The 8293-nt window shown below is 55.1% G+C and overlaps 2 non-coding genes across 2 annotated transcripts; both read left to right on the top strand.

Moving 5' to 3' along the window:
* Nucleotides 1–3668: 3668 nt before the first annotated feature.
* Nucleotides 3669–5578, top strand: LOC124590896. The gene has a single exon (XR_006976802.1). It is a non-coding gene; the product is annotated as a small subunit ribosomal RNA (ribosomal RNA).
* A 351-nt stretch (nt 5579–5929) lies between these two features.
* On the top strand, nt 5930–6084 carry LOC124590895. Its single transcript, XR_006976801.1, has one exon. It is a non-coding gene; the product is annotated as a 5.8S ribosomal RNA (ribosomal RNA).
* Nucleotides 6085–8293: the final 2209 nt, after the last annotated feature.

Below are 8293 nucleotides of genomic sequence, written 5' to 3'. Positions count from 1 at the left end.
TCGTACCGTAACCTAACCTATGTCGTACCGTAACCTAACCTATGTCGTACCGTAACCTAACCTATGTCGTACCGTAACCTAACCTATGTCGTACCGTAACCTAACCTATGTCGTACCTTAACCTAACCTATGTCGTACCTTAACCTAACCTATGTCGTACCTTAACCTAACCTATGTCGTACCTTAACCTAACCTATGTCGTACCTTAACCTAACCTATGTCGTACCTTAACCTAACCTATGTCGTACCTTAACCTAACCTATGTCGTACCTTAACCTAACCTATGTCGTACCTTAACCTAACCTATGTCGTACCTTAACCTAACCTATGTCGTACCTTAACCTAACCTATGTCGTACCTTAACCTAACCTATGTCGTACCTTAACCTAACCTATGTCGTACCTTAACCTAACCTATGTCGTACCTTAACCTAACCTATGTCGTACCTTAACCTAACCTATGTCGTACCTTAACCTAACCTATGTCGTACCTTAACCTAACCTATGTCGTACCTTAACCTAACCTATGTCGTACCTTAACCTAACCTATGTCGTACCTTAACCTAACCTATGTCGTACCTTAACCTAACCTATGTCGTACCTTAACCTAACCTATGTCGTACCTTAACCTAACCTATGTCGTACCTTAACCTAACCTATGTCGTACCTTAACCTAACCTATGTCGTACCTTAACCTAACCTATGTCGTACCTTAACCTAACCTATGTCGTACCTTAACCTAACCTATGTCGTACCTTAACCTAACCTATGTCGTACCTTAACCTAACCTATGTCGTACCTTAACCTAACCTATGTCGTACCTTAACCTAACCTATGTCGTACCTTAACCTAACCTGTATTGCGCCTTAACCTAACCTGTATTGCGCCTTAACCTAACCTGTATTGCGCCTTAACGTAACCTGTATTGCGCCTTAACGTAACCTGTATTGCGCCTTAACGTAACCTGTATTGCGCCTTAACGTAACCTGTATTGCGCCTTAACGTAACCTGTATTGCGCCTTAACGTAACCTGTATTGCGCCTTAACGTAACCTGTATTGCGCCTTAACGTAACCTGTATTGCGCCTTAACGTAACCTGTATTGCGCCTTAACGTAACCTGTATTGCGCCTTAACGTAACCTGTATTGCGCCTTAACGTAACCTGTATTGCGCCTTAACGTAACCTGTATTGCGCCTTAACGTAACCTGTATTGCGCCTTAACGTAACCTGTATTGCGCCTTAACGTAACCTGTATTGCGCCTTAACGTAACCTGTATTGCGCCTTAACGTAACCTGTATTGCGCCTTAACGTAACCTGTATTGCGCCTTAACGTAACCTGCATTGCGCCTTAACGTAACCTGCATTGCGCCTTAACGTAACCTGTATTGCGCCTTAACGTAACCTGTATTGCGCCTTAACGTAACCTGTATTGCGCCTTAACGTAACCTGTATTGCGCCTTAACGTAACCTGTATTGCGCCTTAACGTAACCTGTATTGCGCCTTAACGTAACCTGTATTGCGCCTTAACGTAACCTGTATTGCGCCTTAACGTAACCTGTATTGCGCCTTAACGTAACCGATATTGCGCCTTAACGTAACCTATATTGCGCCGTAACGTAACCTATATTGCGCCGTAACGTAACCCACATTGCCCCTTAACGTAACCCACATTGCCCCTTAACGTAACCCACATTGCCCCTTAACGTAACCCAACACACGTTGGGCCTTAACCCAACACACGTTGGGCCTTAACCCAACACACGTTGGGCCTTAACCCAACACACGTTGGGCCTTAACCCAACACACGTTGGGCCTTAACCCAACACACGTTGGGCCTTAACCCAACACACGTTGGGCCTTAACCCAACACACGTTGGGCCTTAACCCAACACACGTTGGGCCTTAACCCAACACACGTTGGGCCTTAACCCAACACACGTTGGGCCTTAACCTGCTCTGTAATTGTCATACGACGCGTTAAATTAGTGTAGTGTTGCCTAACTGCAACCCCCGCAATATAGTTTGCTACTCGCACTGCCCGGTCCCCAGTGTATCGCTTCATGTTAAACACCTTGCAGCTATACACTGTAATGTGGATGGCAGCAGGACGTACATGCTCAATGCCCTTTGCAGTTGTTCATTGGCATTTGCAGTTGTTCATTGGCATTCGCATGTGCGAAGCACTTAGCCTACGCTGTGGTACGGCCTGTGTCAACTGTCCGCTGATGTTGTACGTCCAAATCACACACTGTACTGCACATTGGTCCTCATGTACTGAATGATACATCGTGGTACATGTGACCGTACAACGACTGCGCCAACAACGGCGAACCATGCGGTCCAAATGTTGTGCACTCAGCTACGTGTCGTCTCCCTATAAGAGCTGGATTGCAGTGTGGTATGCCCTGGATGGCGATCAGCATGAGCCGTCTGTTGATGTAGTGGCGCGTGTTGTCAGACGTAGTCGTCTCTTCTCACACACCGTGATAGCATGGTGCACTGCGTTCCACATCTGCGACATGCGACAGAGGCCGGTTGACAGTCGTTCGCGCAATGGACATCGCATACGTACGGGGGCCACCTTCCACGTGTTCGCGAAGCGTGCACATGTTGTTGCGTGTATGTGGGCAGACATAGTGTGTCGTGACACCTGACACAGGCATGCAACAATCGTTGAATTTGCAAATGGCGATGGACGCCTACGTTTGCTGGTGACGTTATGCAAATGAACAACTGGTAAACCGTTGTGGTGCGGTTGTTCTCGCTAGAGGTGAATCAGTGATGGCGACGATCGGTTGAGCTACCAACCGGTTGTTCCAGCGATACCCACCATGCCCACGAACGTGAATGGCATCTGGGTGTGAAGCGATACGCGGCGGTGGCTGGGTGGGACCGTCCCCGGCCGGTGAGGGGGGGCCTCCCGGCGTGCTGGCCGCGCGGTGCGTGGGCGCACGCGCTACAGCCGGCTGGTGGGGGCGGCCAGTGGCAGGCGCGCCGGCCGACGGAGGCGGCAGGCGGCGCAGCTGCGCGCCGGCGCACCCTGCACGCGGCGCCGTGCGGCCAAAGTAGGTCCTCGCGGGCCCGGTGCGAAGCGCGGTGGACATCTGCAGTGTGCTGGTCCGATTGAGGACTGTGTGCGCTGAGGATGCGCCGCCGCCCGGCGCTCGGCGCCGCGACGCCGTCTGCTGCTCGGTCGCCTCTGCGGTTCTCGCAGGTGGTTTGTATCGCAGCTGTGCGGACGTGTTGGCGCGTGCGCTGTGCTGGGAGAGTTCGCTTCGGCACCCAAGTGGGGCTTTTGTCCTTCTGTGGCGCTGGCGTTGGAGCTGCCGGTCACCGTAGGTGGCGCGTGTTGTCTCCCGCCGGCAATGCCACGACAGCACGCTCCCGGGCCTCTGTCGGCAGCGGCAAGCTCAGTTGGGAGCACGGGTGGTCGCACCTAAAGCGTCTACTCGCCAAACTCCGGGCGATTGCGCCTCTCTCGAACCCGACCAAGTACTTAGGACGGCGCTGCGCGCCGCCGGGACCTGAGAGGGTTTCGAGGTGTATTGTGCAGGGGAGCTCAGCCTCCTCCTGTTTGCAGAATAATTGAGCGGACGCTTGCGTGTTCGCGCGGGCCCCCGGGACACACTCCCGGGCGGCCGGCTGCTCAGCTCTAGTTGACGCAGCTCCCTGGTTGATCCTGCCAGTAGTCATATGCTTGTCTCAAAGATTAAGCCATGCATGTCTCAGTACAAGCCGCATTAAGGTGAAACCGCGAATGGCTCATTAAATCAGTTATGGTTCCTTAGATCGTACCCACGTTACTTGGATAACTGTGGTAATTCTAGAGCTAATACATGCAAACAGAGTCCCGACCAGAGATGGAAGGGACGCTTTTATTAGATCAAAACCAATCGGTCGGCTCGTCCGGTCCGTTTGCCTTGGTGACTCTGAATAACTTTGGGCTGATCGCACGGTCCTCGTACCGGCGACGCATCTTTCAAATGTCTGCCTTATCAACTGTCGATGGTAGGTTCTGCGCCTACCATGGTTGTAACGGGTAACGGGGAATCAGGGTTCGATTCCGGAGAGGGAGCCTGAGAAACGGCTACCACATCCAAGGAAGGCAGCAGGCGCGCAAATTACCCACTCCCGGCACGGGGAGGTAGTGACGAAAAATAACGATACGGGACTCATCCGAGGCCCCGTAATCGGAATGAGTACACTTTAAATCCTTTAACGAGTATCTATTGGAGGGCAAGTCTGGTGCCAGCAGCCGCGGTAATTCCAGCTCCAATAGCGTATATTAAAGTTGTTGCGGTTAAAAAGCTCGTAGTTGGATTTGTGTCCCACGCTGTTGGTTCACCGCCCGTCGGTGTTTAACTGGCATGTATCGTGGGACGTCCTGCCGGTGGGGCGAGCCGAAGGCGTGCGACGCGCCTCGTGCGTGCTCGTGCGTCCCGAGGCGGACCCCGTTGCAATCCTACCAGGGTGCTCTTGAGTGAGTGTCTCGGTGGGCCGGCACGTTTACTTTGAACAAATTAGAGTGCTTAAAGCAGGCAAGCCCGCCTGAATACTGTGTGCATGGAATAATGGAATAGGACCTCGGTTCTATTTTGTTGGTTTTCGGAACCCGAGGTAATGATTAATAGGGACAGGCGGGGGCATTCGTATTGCGACGTTAGAGGTGAAATTCTTGGATCGTCGCAAGACGAACAGAAGCGAAAGCATTTGCCAAGTATGTTTTCATTAATCAAGAACGAAAGTTAGAGGTTCGAAGGCGATCAGATACCGCCCTAGTTCTAACCATAAACGATGCCAGCCAGCGATCCGCCGCAGTTCCTCCGATGACTCGGCGGGCAGCCTCCGGGAAACCAAAGCTTTTGGGTTCCGGGGGAAGTATGGTTGCAAAGCTGAAACTTAAAGGAATTGACGGAAGGGCACCACCAGGAGTGGAGCCTGCGGCTTAATTTGACTCAACACGGGAAACCTCACCAGGCCCGGACACCGGAAGGATTGACAGATTGATAGCTCTTTCTTGATTCGGTGGGTGGTGGTGCATGGCCGTTCTTAGTTGGTGGAGCGATTTGTCTGGTTAATTCCGATAACGAACGAGACTCTAGCCTGCTAACTAGTCGCGTGACATCCTTCGTGCTGTCAGCGATTACTTTTCTTCTTAGAGGGACAGGCGGCTTCTAGCCGCACGAGATTGAGCAATAACAGGTCTGTGATGCCCTTAGATGTTCTGGGCCGCACGCGCGCTACACTGAAGGAATCAGCGTGTCTTCCTAGGCCGAAAGGTCGGGGTAACCCGCTGAACCTCCTTCGTGCTAGGGATTGGGGCTTGCAATTGTTCCCCATGAACGAGGAATTCCCAGTAAGCGCGAGTCATAAGCTCGCGTTGATTACGTCCCTGCCCTTTGTACACACCGCCCGTCGCTACTACCGATTGAATGATTTAGTGAGGTCTTCGGACTGGTACGCGGCATTGACTCTGTCGTTGCCGATGCTACCGGAAAGATGACCAAACTTGATCATTTAGAGGAAGTAAAAGTCGTAACAAGGTTTCCGTAGGTGAACCTGCGGAAGGATCATTACCGACTAGACTGCATGTCGTTCGATGTGCGTGTCGTGTCGCGCAACACGCTACCTGTACGGCTCGCAGTAGCCGTGCGCCGCGTGCGGAACCACGCGTGCTTCTCAAAACTAACGCCAATGTTGTGTGGTACGAGCGCTGAAGCGCTGGAGCGGCTGGCCTGCGGCACCTGGCGCCTGGCGCCGGTTTTGAATGACTTTCGCCCGACTGCCTGTCCGCTCCGGTGTGGAGCCGTACGACGCCCATCGGCCGTGAGGCCGTTGGACACAGAACGCTTGAACAGGGGCCGCCACACGCCTACGTCCCGCCTATGCAACTGTCTTGAAAGAGACAGTGGAAACTAAGAAAAGATCACCCAGGACGGTGGATCACTCGGCTCGTGGGTCGATGAAGAACGCAGCAAATTGCGCGTCGACATGTGAACTGCAGGACACATGAACATCGACGTTTCGAACGCACATTGCGGTCCATGGATTCCGTTCCCGGGCCACGTCTGGCTGAGGGTCGGCTACGTATACTGAAGCGCGCGGCGTTTGCCCCGCTTCGCAGACCTGGGAGCGTCGCGGCCGCCTGTGGGGCCGGCCGCGCCTCCTGAAACGTGCGATGCGCGCCCGTCGCCTGGCGGTTCGCATACCGGTACTTACTCGGTAGCGTGCACAGCCGGCTGGCGGTGTGGCGTGCGACACCTCGTACAACGACCTCAGAGCAGGCGAGACTACCCGCTGAATTTAAGCATATTACTAAGCGGAGGAAAAGAAACTAACAAGGATTCCCCCAGTAGCGGCGAGCGAACAGGGAAGAGTCCAGCACCGAACCCCGCAGGCTGCCGCCTGTCGTGGCATGTGGTGTTTGGGAGGGTCCACTACCCCGACGCCTCGCGCCGAGCCCAAGTCCAACTTGAATGAGGCCACGGCCCGTAGAGGGTGCCAGGCCCGTAGCGGCCGGTGCGAGCGTCGGCGGGACCTCTCCTTCGAGTCGGGTTGCTTGAGAGTGCAGCTCCAAGTGGGTGGTAAACTCCATCTGAGACTAAATATGACCACGAGACCGATAGCGAACAAGTACCGTGAGGGAAAGTTGAAAAGAACTTTGAAGAGAGAGTTCAAAAGTACGTGAAACCGTTCTGGGGTAAACGTGAGAAGTCCGAAAGGTCGAACGGGTGAGATTCACGCCCATCCGGCCACAGGCCTCCGCCCTCGGCAGATGGGGCCGGCCGCCCGCGCGGAGCAATCCGCGGCGGGGTCGTGTCCGGTTGCCTTTCCACTCGCCGCGGGGTGGGGCCGTTCCGGTGTGCGGTGGGCCGCACTTCTCCCCTAGTAGGACGTCGCGACCCGCTGGGTGCCGGCCTACGGCCCGGGTGCGCAGCCTGTCCTTCCGCGGGCCTCGGTTCGCGTCTGTTGGGCAGAGCCCCGGTGTCCTGGCTGGCTGCCCGGCGGTATATCTGGAGGAGTCGATTCGCCCCTTTGGGCGCTCGGGCTCCCGGCAAGCGCGCGCGGTTCTTCCCGGATGACGGACCTACCTGGCCCGGCCCCGGACCCGCGCCGCTGTTGGCTCGGGATGCTCTCGGGCGGAATAATCGCTCCCGTCAGCGGCGCTTCAGCTTTGGACAATTTCACGACCCGTCTTGAAACACGGACCAAGGAGTCTAACATGTGCGCGAGTCATTGGGCTGTACGAAACCTAAAGGCGTAATGAAAGTGAAGGTCTCGCCTTGCGCGGGCCGAGGGAGGATGGGGCTTCCCCGCCCTTCACGGGGCGGCGGCCTCCGCACTCCCGGGGCGTCTCGTCCTCATTGCGAGGTGAGGCGCACCTAGAGCGTACACGTTGGGACCCGAAAGATGGTGAACTATGCCTGGCCAGGACGAAGTCAGGGGAAACCCTGATGGAGGTCCGTAGCGATTCTGACGTGCAAATCGATCGTCGGAGCTGGGTATAGGGGCGAAAGACTAATCGAACCATCTAGTAGCTGGTTCCCTCCGAAGTTTCCCTCAGGATAGCTGGTGCTCGTACGAGTCTCATCCGGTAAAGCGAATGATTAGAGGCCTTGGGGCCGAAACGACCTCAACCTATTCTCAAACTTTAAATGGGTGAGATCTCCGGCTTGCTTGATATGCTGAAGCCGCGAGCAAACGACTCGGATCGGAGTGCCAAGTGGGCCACTTTTGGTAAGCAGAACTGGCGCTGTGGGATGAACCAAACGCCGAGTTAAGGCGCCCGAATCGACGCTCATGGGAAACCATGAAAGGCGTTGGTTGCTTAAGACAGCAGGACGGTGGCCATGGAAGTCGGAATCCGCTAAGGAGTGTGTAACAACTCACCTGCCGAAGCAACTAGCCCTGAAAATGGATGGCGCTGAAGCGTCGTGCCTATACTCGGCCGTCAGTCTGGCAGTCATGGCCGGTCCTTGCGGCCGGCCGCGAAGCCCTGACGAGTAGGAGGGTCGCGGCGGTGGGCGCAGAAGGGTCTGGGCGTGAGCCTGCCTGGAGCCGCCGTCGGTGCAGATCTTGGTGGTAGTAGCAAATACTCCAGCGAGGCCCTGGAGGGCTGACGCGGAGAAGGGTTTCGTGTGAACAGCCGTTGCACACGAGTCAGTCGATCCTAAGCCCTAGGAGAAATCCGATGTTGATGGGGGCCGTCATAGCATGATGCACTTTGTGCTGGCCCCCGTTGGGCGAAAGGGAATCCGGTTCCTATTCCGGAACCCGGCAGCGGAACCGAT

Source organism: Schistocerca americana, unplaced genomic scaffold (genome assembly GCF_021461395.2).
Source record: "Schistocerca americana isolate TAMUIC-IGC-003095 unplaced genomic scaffold, iqSchAmer2.1 HiC_scaffold_777, whole genome shotgun sequence".
In the NCBI taxonomy this organism is placed as follows: domain Eukaryota; kingdom Metazoa; phylum Arthropoda; class Insecta; order Orthoptera; family Acrididae; genus Schistocerca; species Schistocerca americana.
Note: the sequence above shows the minus strand (reverse complement) of the source record. Positions and strands in the feature narration are given on the sequence as shown.